We start from the raw sequence: 20,749 nt of genomic DNA, 5'->3' as shown, positions 1-20,749 counted from the left end.
GAAACTAAAACTGTTTCCAGCAACACTGAAAGGGAATGCGTTAAGGTGGTTTATGAGCTTAGGAGCTCAGGCAATCACTACCTGGGATCAGATGAAAGAAAGTTTTCTGGCCAAATATCAGGATTACTGCCGAACAAGAGAAAGGAAGGAAGAGTTGTTTAAAATGGTTCAGAAGGAGGACGAGAATCTGGAGGAATTTTTGGAAAGACTGCAGTATAATCTGCATCGGTCTGACCACCCTACCATGAGTAAAGATATTCTGAAAAAAATATTGTTGAAAGGGGTACGAGATGACTGCTTGGACATGTTGAATATGCTTGGAAAAGGGGACATTTCCAAGGAACCATTTGATGAAATTATCAACCTCTGTATGAGATGTTCAAGAGGAGCAGTAAGCAGACCAAAAATCAGGGACATCGTATATTCAAGAGTCCAGAAGTCAGCAAGTGGAGGAGCAACAAGGGCTGAAATAGGTAATTTGTTGGAAGAATTTAAAACTGAAATGTTAAGCTCTTTTGCTTCACAAATTGATGCTCTGCAGGTAAAAAAGAAATAGGCAGAAGCAGAAGCTGCCCTAGCTATTTTTTGTTCTAAATGCCGAGAAAAACACCCACTCAGGGAATGCCCACTAGATAAGGTACCAGTCCGCACGATCTGTGAAAAGGACCATGAGACCCAGCAATGCCCCTCTCTGTCGGGAATAAAAGCAGCACTGCAGTCAACTGAAGAAGAGGCTGAAGCAGTGTACCTAATGACACAGAGGAGGCAATGACCACAAAGACAAGGTATGAATTCTAACACAGCATTTAGTCGTTGGAATAATCATTCTCCTTTTCAAACGAATTACCCACCCATGAACCAAATGCAGTACCCACCCTTTAATACAATGAATTTTCTACCCATGCAACAACCAAGTCTTCCTTTTCCTGATCCTACCATGTGGAATCCTTGGGCTCCCCAGCAATCGTATTTTAATCAATGGAATCCGAACTGGGCAGCCCAACAGATGCCATTTCCTCAGCATCAAAAATCTCTTTCCTTACCATCCAACACTCCTCCGAATAACCAAGAAATTAGACCACAGCTGCCTGCGCAACCTAACCCCAACCCAAATAATAATAAAGCTCTGCAAGTAATTGATGTTCAAAATCAGCCTGTCTCCCCTATGCAATGTAACGATATCCATCTCCGTTCAGGGAGAATTGTTGAACCCATCATTGATGACATTACTGACTCTGATAAAGAGGAAGTTGGAAAAGAAAAACCAGCTAACAATAATGCTGAAACAGTTGAATAAGCATCTAACAACAATGATCAAACAACAGATCCACCATTCCATGAACGTCTAGCTCTCACCAAAACGCTTGAGCAACCTGCTTTTAATCTTTTAGGCGAACTGCAGAATTTATATGTTAAAATTCCATTGTTGCAAGCACTAAGAGATGTTCCCATTTATGCTAGGACTATTAGAGATATTTGTATAAAAAAAACCTGGAAGAAAAGCTAAGGACCCCCTCACAGTTCATGTGATGGGAGAACTGACTGCTTTAATGACAGAAAAAGATCCTCCTGTGAAATATGGTGACCTTGGTCACCCTACAGTAACAGTTCAGGTTGGAAAAACCTTTGCCTCTAAAGTTATAGTAGATTTGGGTGCTGCAATAAACATTATGACGCTTGAAACAGCACAATTGCTGCAGTTAAAAAACTTTATTAGGGAAACTCCAACTATTCTAGAGCTGGCTGATCGCTCTACAATTAAACCTGAAGGAGTCATTGAAGACCTAATAATTTCTGTAGAATCCTGGAATTACCCATCTGATTTCGTAGTGTTACAAACTAAAACAAATTTGGGGGGCCATCCAATGATTCTAGGAAGACCTTGGCTAGCTACAGCAGATGCTTTCATCAGCTGTAGATCAGGATCAATGACCATCTCTAATGGGAAGGAAACCAAACAACTTACCCTTTATCCTCATGCTACACCCATGATTAATAATGATAACTCTGTACTGGTAGATTATGAGGATGAAGAAACCCAACCTATCTTGACTATCGGACAAGCTTTAACTTTCAAAAATTCTACCGAAGATGAATTAATCAGTAGATTCATTTCTGAACCTTCTTCGGTTAGCCCAGAAATGTATAATCACTTCACTGCAATCTTGGAATCTAAAACTCAGCAGAACCTGAAAACTAAAAATTTATCTCAGACAATAGTAGGTAGCTCCTCCAAAAGTACAACAATAGAAATTGAGTCTAGCAAAACATTAAATATAAATCCTAACTTAACTGATAATGAAAAACAACAGTTAAAAAAGTTACTCCGGGAGAATAAAGAAGCATTTGCATGGGATTATACAGACATGAAGGGGATTTCTCCTGAGTTATGCACCCACCGCATTTACATTAAAGAAGGATCCCGCCCTGTCTGTCAACCCCATTGACGGATGAATCCCAATTTAAGGGAAATTGTGAAGGAAGAACTTCAAAAACTGTTGAATGCAGGATTTATATATCCTATATCTGACAGTGAGTGGGTTTTCCCACTTGTAATTGTACCCAAGAAAAATGGCAAATGGAGAGTATGTGTGGATTACAGAGCCTTAAATAAAGCCACCCAGAAAGACCATTTCCCTTTACCATTCATTGATCAGGTATTAGATAATTTGGTAGGTAAAAAATTCTTTTCATTTTTGGACGGATTTAGTGGATACAATCAGATTAAGATTGCACCCCAAGACCAGGACAAGACCACGTTTACTAGCCCATGGGGGACCTTTTCTTACAGGGTTCTTCCATTTGGGCTATGTAATGCTCCAGCAACATTTCAAAGAGCAGTGATAGGGATTTTTTCTGATATGCTAAATGATTCCTTAGAAATATTTAAAGATGACTTTACTCCTTATGGAGTGACTTTTGAGGATGCACTGCAGAACCTTGAAAAAGTACTTAAGCGATGTATAGAAGCACACCTTGCCTTAAGCACTAAAAAATGTCATATGATGATGAATCAAGGTATTGTATTGGGTCACTTCATCTCATTCCTAGGAATTCAATTCGATCCAGCCAAAATACAGGTAATTCAGACCCTCCCTATCCCCAAAACACAAACTAATGTAAGAAGCATTTTAGGACATGCTGGATACTATAGAAGATTTATCAAGAATTTTTCCAAAATTACTTCTCCTCTATTTGTGTTATTAACAAAAAATGCTGAATTTAAGTGGACCGATGATTGTGAAAAAGCATTTAATGAACTTAAACATCAGTTGTCTACAACTCCCATTTTGAGAAGACCTGATTGGACACTACCCTTTCATATATCCTCTGATGCCTTAGATACTGCAATTGGAGCTGTCTTGGGCCAAGAAGAAAATAGTCTTCCCTATGCTATTTATTTTATCAGTAAGAATATAACACCAGCTGAACTGAATTATACAGTCACTGAGAAAGAATTCCTAGCAGTCATTTATGCTATCAATAAGTTTCTACATTATATTACTGGCTACATTAATTTTTTGCATACTGATCACTCGGTCATTAAATATCTAATGAATAAATCAGTTACAAATGCTCGAGTTACCAGATGGTTATTATTATTACAAGAATTTGACATCACAATTGTAGACAGGCCAGGAAAAGAAAATTTAGTTGCTGATTTCCTTTCTCGATTAAAAACTGATGAAAATATTCCAGTAGATGATTCTTTTCCTGATGAATATTTATTTGCAGTATCTGCTCACTCACCTTGGTATGCAGACATTGCCAACTATTTAGTTGCAGGAAAATTACCATAGCACCTATCACACAGGGAAAAAAGAAAGATCATTCAGCAAAGTGCTAGGTACAGCTGGATAAGCGGGTGTCTCTTCCACACAGGACTCGATCAAGAAATCCGGAGATGCATTGGTGAAGATGAAATTTATGATGTGTTAAAAGCTTTCCACGATGGCCCTTGTGGAGGGCATTTTGCAGATAAAAGAACAGCACACAAGGTACTCAGAATGGGTTATTATTGGCCCTCACTCTTCAAAGATGCAAAGAAATATGTGAAGGCCTGTGATAGTTGTCAAAGAATGGGCTAGCCTAATCACAGGGATGAAATGCCACTCAAACCCTAGGTAATTCTCGAACCTTTTGAGAGATGGGCATTAGATTTTATAGCTCCCATTAATCCCCCATCCAATCAAAGAGTGTACATACTAATGTGCACAGATTATATGACTAAATGGGTAGAAGCTAAGGCACTCCTTAAAGCTAATGAAGAATCAATACTAACATTTTTATTTGAAGAGATCTTTGTTAGGTTTGGATTGCCTAGAGAACTAGTCACGGATGGAGGACCTCCTTTCAACTCTCATGGCTTCAAGGATACACTTCAAAAATATCATATTAAGCACAAAATTCCTACACCTTATCACCCCGAGGCAAATGGGTAGGTAGAAAGCACCAATAAAGTCATAGAAGCCATCTTGAAAAAAACAATAAAGGAGAACAAAAGGGACTAGTTTCAAAGGTTTCCTGAGGCATTATGGGCCTATAGAACTACTTGGAGGAATACTACAGGCTTTTTACCTTATGAATTAGTTTTTGGAAAAAATGTTGTTTTCCCTGTAGAGTTTGAAATCAAAAATTTAAGAACTGCTTTAGCTGTTAACCATGACTTGATTGATGCACAGACAGCTAGGTTGCAGCAGCTTCAAGAATTGGACGAGAAGAGACTCGATGCCATCCATCAAACAATCATGATACAACAACAAAGAAGTAGGTGGCATGACAGAACCATCAAGCAAAAGCAGTTCCAGAAAGGTAACTGGGCTCTACTCTATGACTCCCGTTTTGAGAATTTCCAAGGTAAGTTAAGAACAAGGTGGTTAGGGCCTTATGAAGTAGATGTTGTTTTTCCAAATGGGACAGTCAGACTTTTAACGATTGATGATAGCAGAACACCACTACTAGTGAATGGGTATCGACTCCGTTTGTATCAGCGGCCTATTTCTAAAGAAGATTTTAAAGCTACTTGCATGGCAGATATACACTATGCTTTCCTAGGGGAACTTGCTGTCCCTCAAGGCACTTAAATCTCTGTTCATTTATTTATTTTTAGATTAGATATTATTTTCAACTAAAAATCCCTGCCAAGGGTTGCCATATTACAATTCATTATTTTGCAGATCTTAGTTTTGGAAAATGGCTGAGAACAAAAACTTCACTTTGCAGACTTGGGAACGTTTTTTGGACCATAAATCAGCCTTTCATCATCTCCCGTTGCTGCAACACCAACTCCCATTGCTGAAACACCATCTCCCGTTGCTGCAACACCAACTCCCGTTGCTACAACACCAACTCCTATTGCTGCAACACCAACTCCCGTTGCTACAACACCAACTCCTGTTGCTGCAACACCAATTCCCGTTGCTGCAACACCATCTCCCGTTGCTGCAACACCAACTCTCGTTCTTGAAACACCATCTCCCGTTGCTGCAACACCAAATCCCATTGCTGCAACACCACTTACCGATGTCGTAATGCCTTTTTCAGTATTTTTCTCACTTATACTAAAAAGGCACCAATTTCTCCACTTCAGTTCCCAAGAAATGAATTATTATTTGCATAAAACATACCATTTCCTACCAAAAGAACCAGCCATAAACTATGATGATTACAATCCTCCATTATTACTCCCCGTCAGTAATAAAAACCGCCGGTATTCTCATACTTTTAGACCCGCTTTAATCATTATTAATCCAGCAAAAGACAAGACAAGACTTTCCGACGTAGCAACTAAAAAGGTAGAATATAAAGGTACGCATGATTATGCATGGATATTAAATAATAGTTAATGTGGAGACATTGATAGGACTACCAAATAATTGTACTTCCAATCATATCACTTAGTCGTAGCTTTTGGGGGGGGATTACCAGAGCACTATCATAATTGGATAGAACGCCAACTGCCGCCGCCCTTAACTCTCCTGTTAATATGTAAAAGTCACCTCATTGTGTCATGTTACCATTTGCAACAGTTTACTCTGGACTGAACTCGGAAACTCGGCTCTGTACTAAGAATTCTCACTGAAACAACGACTATGGGAGGAAATCTCATCACATACGAACCTGGCACAACAGCACTTCTTGAGCTCTATCCCGAGGCCTACCAAATCTTCCTGCAAGCAGGATGGCTAGATTATTTTAGGAGACTTCCAGATTTCGACGCACAGCAAATCCTTGAGTTTGCATGCAATTTAATAGAGGGGTTCTCTGTCGTTCAGGGAGTACAAATTCCAGTCACAGAGGAAGTCATAGCCCAAGCTACCGGGCTACCAGCTAATGGCACGCGCTGGTTTAGTAGCAAGCACCTGATCCTCAACGCGCAGCAGGATTTTCTTCAACCAGGCGAGCAGGTGGAACCCAAGGGCAGAGGCGTAGCACTTCAATCACTGCCTCAACCATGGCCGAAAGTTGCTGAGTTTGTAAAGCAATACCTGACGTGCGAAGGTCGGTACCAGGTACTTTACCAGCATGATTTCGTCTTGTTGAATCACTTGAGGCATGGTCAGTTGATAAATATGCCATACTATCTACTGGGATGTCTTAAAAATATGTCACGTTATACTGTCAACGCAAATCATCTGCTCCATTCCTTAAAACACCATCGTCTAGCTCAATTATTCATAAATAAATGCCTTGCCTTAAATAACCCCCCTCCCCTCATTAATCCCCACCAAGAGGAGGAAATTCCTCAACCAAAGCAGGAAATTCCTCATCACGAAGAGGAAATCCCTCATCAAGTTGAGGACATACCTCAGCAGGATGAAGAAATTCCTCAGCAAACAGAGGATACTTCAGAGCAAATACCCCAAGAAATTCCCCAGCAAACTGAAAAAACTCCCCCACAAGTTGCTGAAAATGTACAATCAGCAGTAGAAATACCCATGCAAACAACCCCATCCCCCAATAAAACCGACCCATCCACTCCCATACTTGGTATTTCTACCGACGACTCTGATGATAACATCCCTATTACCCTTCTCAAACGAAAGAAGCAGCAGAAAAATAGAACCCTACCGAAAAGAAGAAGAACTAGAGCTTTAGTCAAGGAAGCTGCTATTTCCGCCACTACACCTATTTTAAAGAAAGCTAGCCAAAAAATAAAAATATCTGAATTCCCTGCTTCTCTACCCAAGAAAAGGACTCGTCGTCTGTAACAGCTAAATCCCCTAGCCCCTCTTTCCCTAGCTCTCCACCCATCATGTTAAGAACCCGTACTCCCACCAGCCCTGAAAACTCCCCTTCCTCACCCTCTGGGGCTGAGATGCAGAGTGTTCACAGTTTCGTGACATTATCTTTTGAGGTAGCTGTCACACAAGAACCAGCTGCCGACACCCAAGGTAATATTGGCCAAGTGGCTGCAACACAAGAAACAACCACTACCCCACCAGGTGACACACAAGAACCACCTGTTGGGGGTATAAATGTTCAAATGAATGCTGAAACACAACCTCTGCCTCCACTGGAACCTGCAGTTCCACAAGCTCAGCCTACCATATCTGCCCTGCAAGAAGAAATTGAATTTCTGAAATCCCAAATTCAGGACTATCAGGAGGAAATAATAAGGGTCAAAGAAGCTTATCAAAATGAGAGCAACCTGCAAATTTTAGCACAGGTAGCATCTGCAGCGGAGAAGAGTAAAGAGAGTGAATATATGTGCGCCGAGTGTGGTGAGCTCTACACTCAAGCAGGATACCAGATATTTGCAGTACCAATGACTGGAGTCATTCCAGAACCTTCTGTTGTTGTAGTTGAAATGAAATAACCTGTTGTTACACAAATTGCAGAAGCAAAAACAGAACCACCACAACACTCTGCTGATATAGAGCAATCTGCTGCAACACAAGAACTAGCAGGCTCTCCAAAAACTGTGCAGGAGGAAACATAGCAACCTGCTGCAACACAAGAACCAGCAGGCTCTCCAAAAACTGTGCAAGAGGAAACAGAGCAACCTGCTGCAACACAAGAACCAGCAAGCTCTCCAAAAACAGTGCAGGTGGAAACAGAGTAACCTACTGTAACACAAGAACCAGCAGGATCTCCAAAAAGTGTAAAGAAAGAAGTAGAAGAAGCATTGGCTGTTATACAAGAATCAGCAGGAAATGGAGAAGAAGACATAAAATCACCCCGGCCTACCCTAACTATTATGGAACAAGAAGAAGAAGCATTGGTTGTTACACAGGAATCAACAGGAAATGGAGAAGAAGGCATCGAACCACCCCGGCCTACTCCAATTATCACATAACAGAAAATTCTTGTTGATGCCTTTACACCAATTAAATCTCCCTCTATCAGTGATGCATGAATAGAGACCGCTAGTTTTCAGGAATTAAAGGGAATATGGTGGAAAGAATATGAGCTATCACAAGGGAAAGCATTCCTGTTGGGTTGTGTTATATTCTTTCCACGTAGTTAATAGGGGGTTTGAAGGGCACTTGTAACCCAACTTTATGGGGTCCGGGGCAGCGTCCCCAAAACTTTTGGTTTTGGACCATATGTTAGGTTGGGCGGACCCACCTATGGTTTTGTGCATGATTTTCGCACATGTTTTTTGGATGCGATGGTTTTCGGTCCATGGTATTGGACGTGATGGTTTCCGGTCCATGGTATTGGATGCTTCGGCATGTATAAATATGTATTGTAACATTGAAAGGAACATAATGAAAAATCAAGCTGGTAGTCCCGTTTTGGGATCCAGGGAAAAATCTCTGTGCATATGTGTTTTATGGGTTATGCTCTCGTATTGTCTATTTTCTTTGTTTAAGAATTCGTATGCAGGTAATTTATGTACAGGGTTAAAACCTACATTTGGTATCAGAGTTGTTTTGGCTTCAAGGGGACGCCTTTGTTGCTGAGGGGTTTCGCTCGGGCCTGTGGTAGACCCTGTTTAGTGGGAGATCTACGAGATCGATTCTGGTGGTGAAAGAAGATGGCGAGCAGCGGAAAGATAGAGATTGAGAAGTTCAATGGTCAGAATTTTGAGTTGTGGAAACTCAAGATGGAGGATCTGTTGGTGGATAAAGATCAGTGGATCGCGGTAGATCCGGGTACTTAGCCATCGGGAGTGATCAATGAAGAATGGAAGAAGTTGGATCGGAATGCAAAGAGCACAATACGATTGTGTGTCTCGGATTCAGTATTGCTAAATGTATCAGGGGAAGCTACGGAAAAGGCTTTGTGGGTCAAGTTAGGGACTTTGTACCAATCTAAGTCTCTGGTGAATAAACTATTCCTGTGGAAAAAGTTGTATAACCTGAGGATGAAAGATGGAGACTCGGTGACAGAGCATCCGAATGCGTTTAATACTGTGGTAAGTCAGTTATTATCTGTTGATATTAAAATTTCAGATGAAGATAAGTGCATCAGTCTGTTGTGTTCTCTACCAGATTCGTGGGATAGTCTGGTTATTGCAATAGGTAGCAATGCAACTGCTTTACAGTTTGATGAAATAGTCTCAGCTTTGCTGACAGAGGAGATGAGACGGAAAAATATGGACAACCAGAATGGTGATGCCTTGTCTGTACGAGGACGGTCCCATAACAGAAAAAAAAATAAGTCATCGAGTGGGAGATCTAAATATAGAGGGAGATCTAAATCTCCAAGAAAACCTACAAAGGTGGTGTGCTAGAAATGCGGAAAGGAAGGGCACTTCAGAAGGGATTGTAAATCTAAAGCTCCTGATAAAGGAAAGGGATCTGATGATGCTCCTTCTGTAGAGGCGAAAACCACCTCAGATGAAGGTGGGGATGTGTACTTGGCTTCTTCAAGTACACATGTAGATCATGAGGCATGGTTGATTGACTCAGGTGCATCCTTTCACTTCACTCCCCATAGAGAGTGGTTCTACGAGTATGAGAAATATGATGGTGGTGATGTCTTCTTAGGGGATGATAGGAAGGCTAGAATCATTGGTCGGGGAAAACTAAAGTTGAAGTTGCAAGGTGGAAGGGTTAGAACACTTCCGGGTGTTCTACATATTCCTGCATTGGCCAGAAATCTGATTTTTGTAAGCAAGTTGGATGATGAAGGTGTAAAGATGGTGTTCAAGAAAGATACCTACAAGATGGTTCAAGGAGCACTGATATTAATGCGGGGAGTTCGGATTGGAACTCTGTACAAGCTGCAAGGTAGCACTGTTGTTGATGGGTGCAATAGTTCTATGGTTCCTAAAAATGGAGTAGAGAATCTAGTGGTCTCTAGAGAGAAGACCATGTTGTGGCATCAAAGGCTTGGACATATTGGAGAGAAGGGCCTTCGAATACTTCATGGTAAAGGTATGGTAGAAGGTATGAATAATAGCTCTCTGGATTTTGATTTTTGTGAAAATTGTGTATATGGGAAGCAGAATCGGGTGAGTTTCCCCTCTGGTGGTAAGAGGACAAAACAGATATTAGAGCTTGTGCACAGTGATGTGTTTGGACTTGTGAAGGTTCCATCACCGGGTAAGTCTGTGTACTATGTATCATTCATAGATGACTTCTCAAGGAATACATAGATATATTTTCTTAAGAAGAAATCTAAAGTCTTTGACAGGTTTAAAGAATTTAAGGCTCTCGTGGAAAATCAGATAGAGAAGAAGATAAAGGTGCTGAGGACAGATAATGGTGGAGAATTTTGCAGCAAGGAATTTGAAGAATTTTGTAAGAAGTGTGGTATAGCACGGCAGAAGACTACTCCATATACACCTCAACAAAATGGAGTCGCAGAAAGAATGAACAAGATGTTGATGGAAAGGGCAAGAAGCATGCTTAGTGGTGCCGGGTTAGGACAGGAATTCTGGGCAGAGGCAGTGGATACTGCATGTTAACTGATCAACAGATCACCTTCATCAGCATTGGAGGATAAGACTCCACAAGAAGTATGGACTGGTAAGAAACCCTCTCTTTCACATCTAAGGGTATTTGGATGTGATGCATATGTACATGTTCCAAAGGAAAAACGAACCAAGTTGGATAGTAAATCTGAAAAGTGCATATTTATTGGGTATAAGGATGGTTTAAAGGGTTATAAGCTTTGGAACCCAGTCACACGGAAGGTTGTGTACAGCCGAGATGTGTTGTTCAGAGAGGTAAAAGATGTTATTCAACATGAAGTCCAACCAAAGGAACTTGAGAAGATAGAGTTTGAGCCAAAGGAGGAAGAATCAGACTCTGCAGTAGAGGAGGAATCAGAAGATGAAGAGCCACAAACTCCGACTGTGAGAAGATCAGTTCGAGAAAGAAGGCAGCCAGAAAGGTATAGTCCATATGCTTTCAGTTCAAATTTTTCTTTGTCTATTACTGATAATGATCCCAGAACTGTGAAGGAAGCAGTGGATTCAGAGGATGGAAAACTCTAGAAAGAGGCCATGGTCGATGAAATGGCATCTTTGCACAAAAATGAGGCTTGGGATCTGGTGGAGTTTCCATCTGGAAGGAAACCCATTGGCAGCAAATGGGTGTTCAAGAAGAAGACAAATGCAGAAGGAAAGGTGGAGAAATACAAAGCTCGGTTGGTAGCAAAGGTTATTCCCAGGTGCCGGGAATTGATTTTGGTGATATTTTTTCTCGTGTCGCCAAGGTAACTTCTATTAGATTACTTTTATCTGTTGCTGCTGCTTTTGATTTTGAGGTAGAAAAGATGGATGTGAAGACAACATTTCTTCACAGGATTTGGAAGAGGAAATCTACATGAAGCAACCTGAAGGCTTTGCGGTGAAGGGTAAGAAATAACTGGTATGCAAGTTAAAGAAGTCTCTGTATGGGTTAAAACAGTCACCAAGGATGTGGTATCAGAAATTTGATACATTTATACGGGGACTTGGCTTCACCAGAAGCAAAGCAGATCATTGTGTGTATTTTAAATTAATTGGTGACCATATTATTTATCTGGTCTTGTATTGGATGATATGTTGCTGGTTGGAAATGACAAAGAAATTATCTAGGATTTGAAGACCCAATTGTCCTCCAAATTCGACATGAAAGATCTTGGTGCTGCAAACTATGTTTTGGGCATGGAAATTAAAAGAGATCGGTCAAAGAGGAAGCTCTGGTTAAACCAGAGGAAGTATGTCGAGACAATACTCCAGAGGTTTAATATGCAGGATAGTAAACCGGTGAAGGTTCCTATTCCTGTAGGTGTGAGGTTATCTGCTGAACAGTGTCCCAAGACACAAGAAGAGGAAGAGGACATGTCTCGTGTTCCATATGCAAGTGCAGTGGGTAGTCTGATGTATGCAATGGTCTGTACTAGACCAGACATTGCACATGCAGTGGGAGTATTGAGCAGGTTTATGTCAAAACCTGGGAAGGAGCACTGGACAGCAGTGAAGCGGGTTTTCATGTATTTGCGTGGCACTAGTGATTATGGTTTGTGCTACCAAGGAAGACCAAGATTGGACAGAGTGTTGGATATTCATGGCTTTGTTGATGCAGACTGGGCTGGAGATCTGGATCAGAGAAGATCTACAAGTGGGTATGTGTTTAACCTATTTGGAGGTGCAGTCAGTTGGATGAGTAAGAAACAATCTGTAGTGGCACTATCAACTACAGAGGCAGAATACATGGCAACAACTCATGCAAGCAAGGAAGCAGTTTGGTTGCAGAGATTGTGTTCAAGTATGGGGTTAGTACAGGGAGCTATAAGAATAGACTGTGACAGCCAAAGTGCAATTTTCTTGGCAAAGAACCCTGCTTATCATTCAAAGACAAAGCACATTGATGTTCAATATCACTTTGTGAGGGATATGATAGAAGACTGAAAGGTGTTGCTGGTAAAGGTGGACACTTTGAAGAATACTACAGATGCATTGACAAAATTTGTGAGCTCTGAGAAGTTCTCTTGGTGTAGAGAAGCAATGGGAATCTCAGGGCTGGAAAATGACTAAGCTCTCATGTGGCCCCCTGTGGAAAGAAAACAACAAGTGGTAGATTGTTGGGTTGTGTTATATTCTTTCCACGTAGTTAATAGGGGGTTTGAAGGGCACCCGTAACCCCACTTTATGGGGTCCGGGGCAGCGCCCCTAAAAATTTTGGTTTTGGACCATATGTTAGGTTGGGCGGACCCACCTATGGTTTTGTGCATGATTTTTGCACATGTTTTTTGGACGCGATGGTTTTCGGTCCATGGTATTGGATGCTTCGGCATGTATAAATATGTATTGTAACATTGAAAGGAACATAATGAAAAATCAAGCTGGTAGTCCCGGTTTTGGGATCCAGGGAAAAATCCCTGTGCATATGTGTTTTATGGGTTATGCTCTCGCATTGTTTATTTTCTTTGTTTAAGAATTTGTATGCAGGTAATTTCTATACAAGGTTAAAACCTACAATTCCAACAGCAAAAAGGAATCTGGTTCAATTATGCATATAAGAATTGGGAAGCACTTGAGCCGTCTAGAGCTCAGTACAAAGAAATTAAGGAACTAAAAGCCAGACTGTCTCAGATCTTTGATTGGGTTCAAAGAATACTTGCTACAAGAAAACCTTCCTTCAACTATGCAGCATTTTTGAGGGAACAACTAACATTCTTACAGATAAAGGCAGTTAGAGATGGCCAACCTCATCAGGTGATTACATCAGAACAATTTATTGAAACCTTTGCAGAAGCACCCAAGAATGATCAGAATTTGTTGTGTTAGCTTTATCTCCACAATGAAGCTATGTCTGAAGACAGAAAAATGAATATACTCCCTCTTGTTGGTGACATACAACTTAGAGCTTTCATTTCCTTTCTAGCCAACCAACTCACTTGGCAAAACGCTTTCATCTCAGCACAACACAATGAACAGAACTGCCTCCTTTCGATTAGGGCTGAACCCCAAAATGCAGCTACTTTCATTGCACAGCACCAAAGAATGTTAAGTGAACCTAGAATGACTGATCACATTAGGCAACTACAAGCAGTGGTCTTGTGAGATTGCCAACACTATGTGAAAACAAAGGCACCCATGGCTATTAAAGACAACCTATTCTGGGAAAACTGTCCCAAGGAAAGACAGGAGTATCATCCCTACAATCCCCCTAATCTACAGGCAGCAATTTCAAGGGTACCTTACTATGTTAGATGTATGGAACAATGTGCTGAAAAATGGATTGGCTACAGATTAAAATTTCCCCTCTTATGGTTATCTGGTCAGCAATACAAGTGTCAGATTGGATCATCCAAAAAGGAAGAGGTGGCAGCATGGAGGCAACTAGAGAGTGTCTGTGGGTTCAGAGACAGGTTTGATAACACTTTCCATAGCTACTGTATCAGTAATTTACACTTTTCATCCCAGTACTCCGACTCAGATTCAGAGTAAGCATTGCATGAGGACATGCAACCCTTTCAGTTGAGGGGGATGTTAGGACTCCAAATTAACCACTTTTGACCTTGTATTTTTGCTATAATATTACCCTCTTCAGTCCATAAGTTAAAATCTTTTGATTATATAATGACCTAATTATTCTAAGGTATGAAGCAACTCTCCTCATTACTATATGTTTAATCATTCATTACGTATTCATGTTATCTTTATAATTAATCTTTGGAGAAGTTAACCAAGTTGCTAAGTAACCGTTGAACTGTCTAAAGTCTGCAAAAATTAAAGTTCGTACTTGTTACAACACCAGAAACAGCAACTACGCAGTTGCTGCAACACCAGAAACAACAACTACGCAGTTGCTGCAACACCAGCAACAACAACTATCTAAAGCGGGGAAAACGTTATTTTGTAACAACTGGAATACCGGAAATGACAAACAACAACTATCAGAAGATCGGCAGAGTTCCATGCTGATACAGCACGATCAGCAACTGTCCAGAAAGGGTAAAACACAGTCACAGTTGCCGAAACACCAGGAACAACATGAGTTTACTAAATCAGCAACAATGGTGAAGCAGTAAAGGATAGTATGAGGATTCAAAGAAGACGGTTGAGGATTGTTTACCAGCTGTTTAACAGTAAGAGACCCAGGAAAGAATACACCGTCACATTGTTGTAACGGCATCCTGTAACAAGGATGGATTTCTTATTTTTGACAAAAAGGTTAAAACTGAATGAACCATGACGGTCTATTGTCATAGATGTCTCCTCTATAAAGAGGAGATATCTACATTAGAAGAGGGGAGGAGAAAAACAAGCTGTAAGGGAAATTTTGAAAAACAAAAGCAAGTCTGAATCTTCATCGTAACTGGACATTTTGGCAGATGAATAAAAGGTTGTTCTGAGCATCTAATCTAGCATCTGTGTTCTGGGGAATCTTGTGAGAGGGGCAGGGCCCACCTTCTTCACAAGATTCACCCATTTATTCTATGTTAGTGTGTGAGTGTGTTTGAATCCTGTAGCATTATCTCTGATAATTTCCTTTTGCTGGTGCTCTGTTTGGATTCTGTAGCATTACCTCTGAAAATTTCCTTTTGCTGATACTCTGTTTTGTTAATACTTCACCGGTGATTAGAAATTGCAGTGTGTGTTGTCAATTTGGTTACAGGGCAGGTGCTGAACATCCTTACCCTGAGGATAGGGTCCTGATCCTCTGCTAACAGAGCAGCCATTATTTTTCTTTGCAGATTTGTATTCTTAGTTAAACTGCTTTTATTTCATCTCTGCAATATATTTTAACTGCTATAACATAGAGTAAGGAGTTTGACAGAAGATAGAATTGTGTATACTACAGCTTTTAATGCTTTTAGAATTAAGTACATACAGTACGAGGTCACCTTTGAAATAAAAGGACTTTCCTGGGTTGACAAATTAATGTGGTACTTTGACTGTTTAAGCAATAAACAATTCAAGTAGCCAACACTCATCTGGTAGCATGTGCATGGTCTTATTGGTGCAACTGAAGCTGCAACACACTGATGTATAGTGTCTATGCTGATATTCCAGTATGTGCTGGTGGTCATAAGCATCAACTGTCAACTACATGCTCAGATCTAGTCGGACTTGCTTCCTGTCTTCGCCTTGGTGAGTGTGTTGAATGGGTTGGATCGCATGCATGTGAACAACAACATGCATGCTGCTGAATCCCTTGCATGCAATCAACAACACTACTCACCATGGCTACTTCATGCTAGCTGTTGGGATGGATCTATAACTTGTACAAGCATTGTTTCATCTGTGACTGCATGTTTCACTCCCTGTTGTTCCTATTCCAACTGCAACTCATTCACTTGTCTATGTAGTTCATGTTCTTCCTTGAGTTGTTTCTTCAGCACATGCAATTCCTTCTTTGTTCCATTCTCTGTCATCGAACGATCGCACCGTCACCTCATCACCTCATAAGCTGAGTCTCCAAAGTTGCTTTCATCATCAGTGGATCTGCTTGAGCTTGCTACTTTGTTTCGCCTTCACATTTTCAACAACCTTCCTCTTGCATTCATTACATCCAGTATGATGCCTTCAATTACTGTTCATGATGTTGTTCTCTGTGATGTTGTTGCCATAATATCTTGATGTTCTTGTCTACAGACAAGTTTATGTCTTCGTGGGTAGGCAACTCCATAGACACTTGATCAACTCCATCTCCAAGTGTGCTCTAAACGGTGTCTTTGATTATGCTCTATTTGAAACCATTATACTTGTACTGCTAAGAGCCAGATGAACACCTGTGATACCTGGAGACATGGCAACACTCGTAGCCAACAATCCTGAAGAATAATAAACACAATTAACACACATAAAAATACCACAGACATAGAAATGGCGAAAAAGGCCTTAGCCTCACTGTATTCCTCTCATTCTCAATCCAATCCAATGTTTATGATACATATAAATACATGAGCAAGTTTTCTCAAGATAGTGTGTCTATATTGAAGAAACTTTGTTGAGATACATTCTCAACAAAACACTAATCTAGGAGAACTAGTTGGAGAGAATTTCTCATTCTAGCTAAACTCCCTAGTTTGAGGAACTAACTCCTAATTCTCAATATTTGATTTATTTAATTATAATTTTGGATTTATTATTGTTTTATTATGAGAGTGATGCTAACATTACCCCCTTCAATGATAAATCCAAAATAAGAACGAGGAGCCATCTTCCAAGTTCTCATGTTGATCCTCAAAAATGCTGCCTGAAAAACCGCCATAGCTAGATGCTAAAGAAAGTGCAATATGAAGAGATGATGAGTCAGCTACATGTCTAATTCATCTTTGAATGTTGCTTGACGACTCCATCATGTGCCAAGCTTCAAAAGGATCCATTTGTCCTTTTCTTTTAATCAACATCCTTTATCCACTGACAAAATGTTGAGAACGTCCACTGGCGAATTTGTTGATGATGATTTCCCACAGGCTGATGACGTTGAAAAAAAACTCATTGTTGCTTTTGTTGTGTTTGAAAACTACTCACCACTGAATTTGTTGTCAATTTACCACTGGAAATTTGATGATTCTCACTCGTTGATAAAAATTCCCACTGGTTGGTTCGTTGATGTTGTTGAGACTTTCAGTCTGATAACCACTGTCAATTTCATTAACATTTCCCCCCTGTGCCAGCTGAAAGGAGAGAAAATCTTCCTCAAATTATTTTTGAACTCCCCCTGTTCAGGTGTAGGAGTGTTTCATTGGTGTACTCCCTCGTTCAATTTCACGACAGTACCATCTTCATTTTTACTATTGGTTGCAATATGTGTGAATGAATTCGATTGTAAAACTTATACAATCTTCTGACCATGGATGACCATTCCCAGTGATCAATCCATGAATAATTGATCTTCAATCTAGTTGATTATTGTTGTTTGTTGTAGTGTGTTAATTATTGATTTGACTGGCCACAATGGTGGCAAGGATGGAGATCAAAACGCTGATCTTCCAGATGATTGGTTCTTTGATAATGAAGGCATTTTGGTTTGACTACAACTTCAGTTTTCTTGTATTTACGTTTGTCTTTAATTTTCTCAAAACTAATTGATGTGATTTGTTCAAGAAACCTTGCACTAACAAACTTAATGGGCCTTGAATAATCTGGGATATGAAAATTGGCATCATATTTGACATATCCTAAGCCTCGTGCACTACCTTCCTCAGCCTCAAAATCTGTGCCCACTCCTGGTTCCTCTATCTTCCTGGGTGCATTAAAAAATGAGATTTTTATAAATTTGTTGGCGGAGTATACAAGACAACTGGTTGGCGTGATGGTGAAAATAGTGGTTTGTTGAGGAGGGGTCGGGTGGTCAAACCCCGCCCCTCCCTTTTTTCCTCCACATTACAGCTTTTAAAAAACTGCATGCATATTCTTGGTTGGGGTCAGGTCCACATTGGGTAGCCCGCCCCAAAACTCCTGCAGGTGTGTTAAATATTGCACGACATTTCTTCCTTGTTTGGTAGTTTGTTATTAAATGGGGGTGTAGTGGTTATGTTTGGAGGTTTATGTGTGACACATGGGGCCACCTGATGGGGGCCAACTCACGTGGGCTGGGCTGATTCAATCCCCGAAAACCTCACCTTCAATGATGATGTATAATGTTATGTTGGGTGGAGAGGCGTGGGGTGGTGGGGGTGGTGGCCCACCACCTCCTTTGTTTGTATATTTTTTTTTTTTTTAATATAATAAGGACACTTTGAAAAATTCAGATCTTAGCCTAAAGGAGACAAATTAACTAAGCCACAAATTCACCTGGAATTTGACCCAGGTTGGCTAGAATCTGGTGGTTGAGTTCTGTCCAAATAGTGGCCTCCTTAAGCCTACCCAATCAGCGAAATGTTAACCAAAATTTGACTGCTTTTAACTCTCGCATATAGATTCAGTTTGAAAAATCGTTTGCACTTTCGTGATCAAGACGATGAACTCTACACTCTGGCCCTAGTTAAAAAAATTCCAATTACTTTGATTTTTGAGCTTCCATTAGCCCTCTTTGTCCTGTGTATTTCTCTAGAGCCACTTTGATCAATCCTCCCCACCGAGGAGCTTTTGGTCCTCCAAAAGAATGAAAAATAATCTGTAACTTCTTTGTACCTTGTCTACATCACAAGCATCCTGAAAGGCCTCACTTCCATCTCCTTCACCTTTGTTCTTCGGAGCCTTAAGCAACGAGCCGACACCTGCTACTTTTGAAACCTATATTACATTGTTTTCGCAAATTACATGCTTGACTCTCATGACCAACTAATGACCCAAGCATCCCACACTTTCCACGAGTTTATACTCGATGGTCAAGTTTACAACAAGATAGACGCAATACCCCAGCTACGAAAACAAGGCCAACATATCATTGTTGCTTTAACAAGTGATGGAAAACTCATCATCACTGCAACACATGATTTAAAAACATAAGGCAAAACACTATTGTTTTCACAAGTGATGGAAACATGACATCACCTTGATATTTTATCATGCAACTCAAAATAATATCGGACATCACTTTTGTTGAACAAGTGATGGAAACACATCATCACGTTTACATTTTAAAATGCAACAAATGATTTACAAAATCAGGACCATGACAAGACAACATATCTAGAAACCATTTTTGACTTATCAATGTTAATGGGTCGCCTCATTGTGGCGATTTTTCTTCTCGAATACTTTTTTCACCTGGTTCATGCACTGACGCTTTGTCTTTAAGGAACTGCTCTGGATGGAGCCTCCAACAAGTGGCTCTTTGATGGCCATTTTTGTCGCAATGATTGAAATACGTTTTCTTCCTCCAGATCTGCTTAACATGTTCCTCCACCTTCTATTGAGAGGGTCTTTCATGCCTCATCCTTTTTTGTGCTTCCATTCTTTTCCAACAATTAGAAAATTTATGGTTATGTAATCCACAAAGGTACATGTTTTTTGATTCCATAATTTACACTCATCTTTAAAAATATGATTATAATCGAAATTAACATTCGAAGATCGAAAGTGGTTATACCTTCCCTTGTTGTCTCTGATTTCATTATGGCAATGAGAGCCTGCCTAAGCTCTTTCCTTTCCATGGAAACTTCCATGGGATAATGGGGATGGGTTCCCATCAATCTCTTTCCTCAACGATTTTGACGATGTCTTAGAATAATCTGACACCTTCGAGCATTCTCCTTTAGTGTATATCAAGCTTGCAAATTGAGGTCTCTGCACAGCCTCCAATGGTCGAGTTATGCCTTGGTTATTAATGCCAATTTTGTCTTCCTCCTCATGCCTCATCCTTGAAAGGAGCCTCATGTTTGTCCCTATAATTGGGATCTCCAAATTTCCAACAGAAATCATGCTATGTGAAAATGAAACTGAAAGGAAATCAACATCTTTTACCTCCTCTGTCGACTTGGAAAGAACTGATGACGACCTCTCATCATCTATTGCTGGTGATTCACTTATTGTCTTGGCGCATTCCCCAACTTCTTTTCTCACATACCCAAGTCCTGCTTGATGGGGTGATTCTTCCACTTTGATGGGGTTGAAAATCCCTTGGCCATTAATGCCCAATCCTTTCCCTTCATACCCCATTTTATTCAATAGTTTGGAGCCAATTCCCGTGGTATGATTTTTAAAAACAACGAAATCATCATCAAGACACATACATGAATTCAAAGAACTACTTTTCACCTCACATGGGTCATGCTGCAGCTTTTACAAGACCTCATCCTTTTCTTGTAGCTATCATAGAAAACTTTGTTTTTCCTCTTTCTCTTCATGTAGACGCATCTTCAATTTAGTGTTCTATGTTTGAAGATTATGTTTTTTTTGCTTCAATTCTTCCATGGCCTCTTTTGTGGCTTACAACTGAAGCTGCAATCACTCCTTTTCCTCTGT

Source organism: Pinus tabuliformis, chromosome 8 (assembly GCF_031772625.1).
Source record: "Pinus tabuliformis cultivar Carrire ecotype Pingquan chromosome 8, CPIR1, whole genome shotgun sequence".
In the NCBI taxonomy this organism is placed as follows: domain Eukaryota; kingdom Viridiplantae; phylum Streptophyta; class Pinopsida; order Pinales; family Pinaceae; genus Pinus; species Pinus tabuliformis.
Note: the sequence above shows the minus strand (reverse complement) of the source record.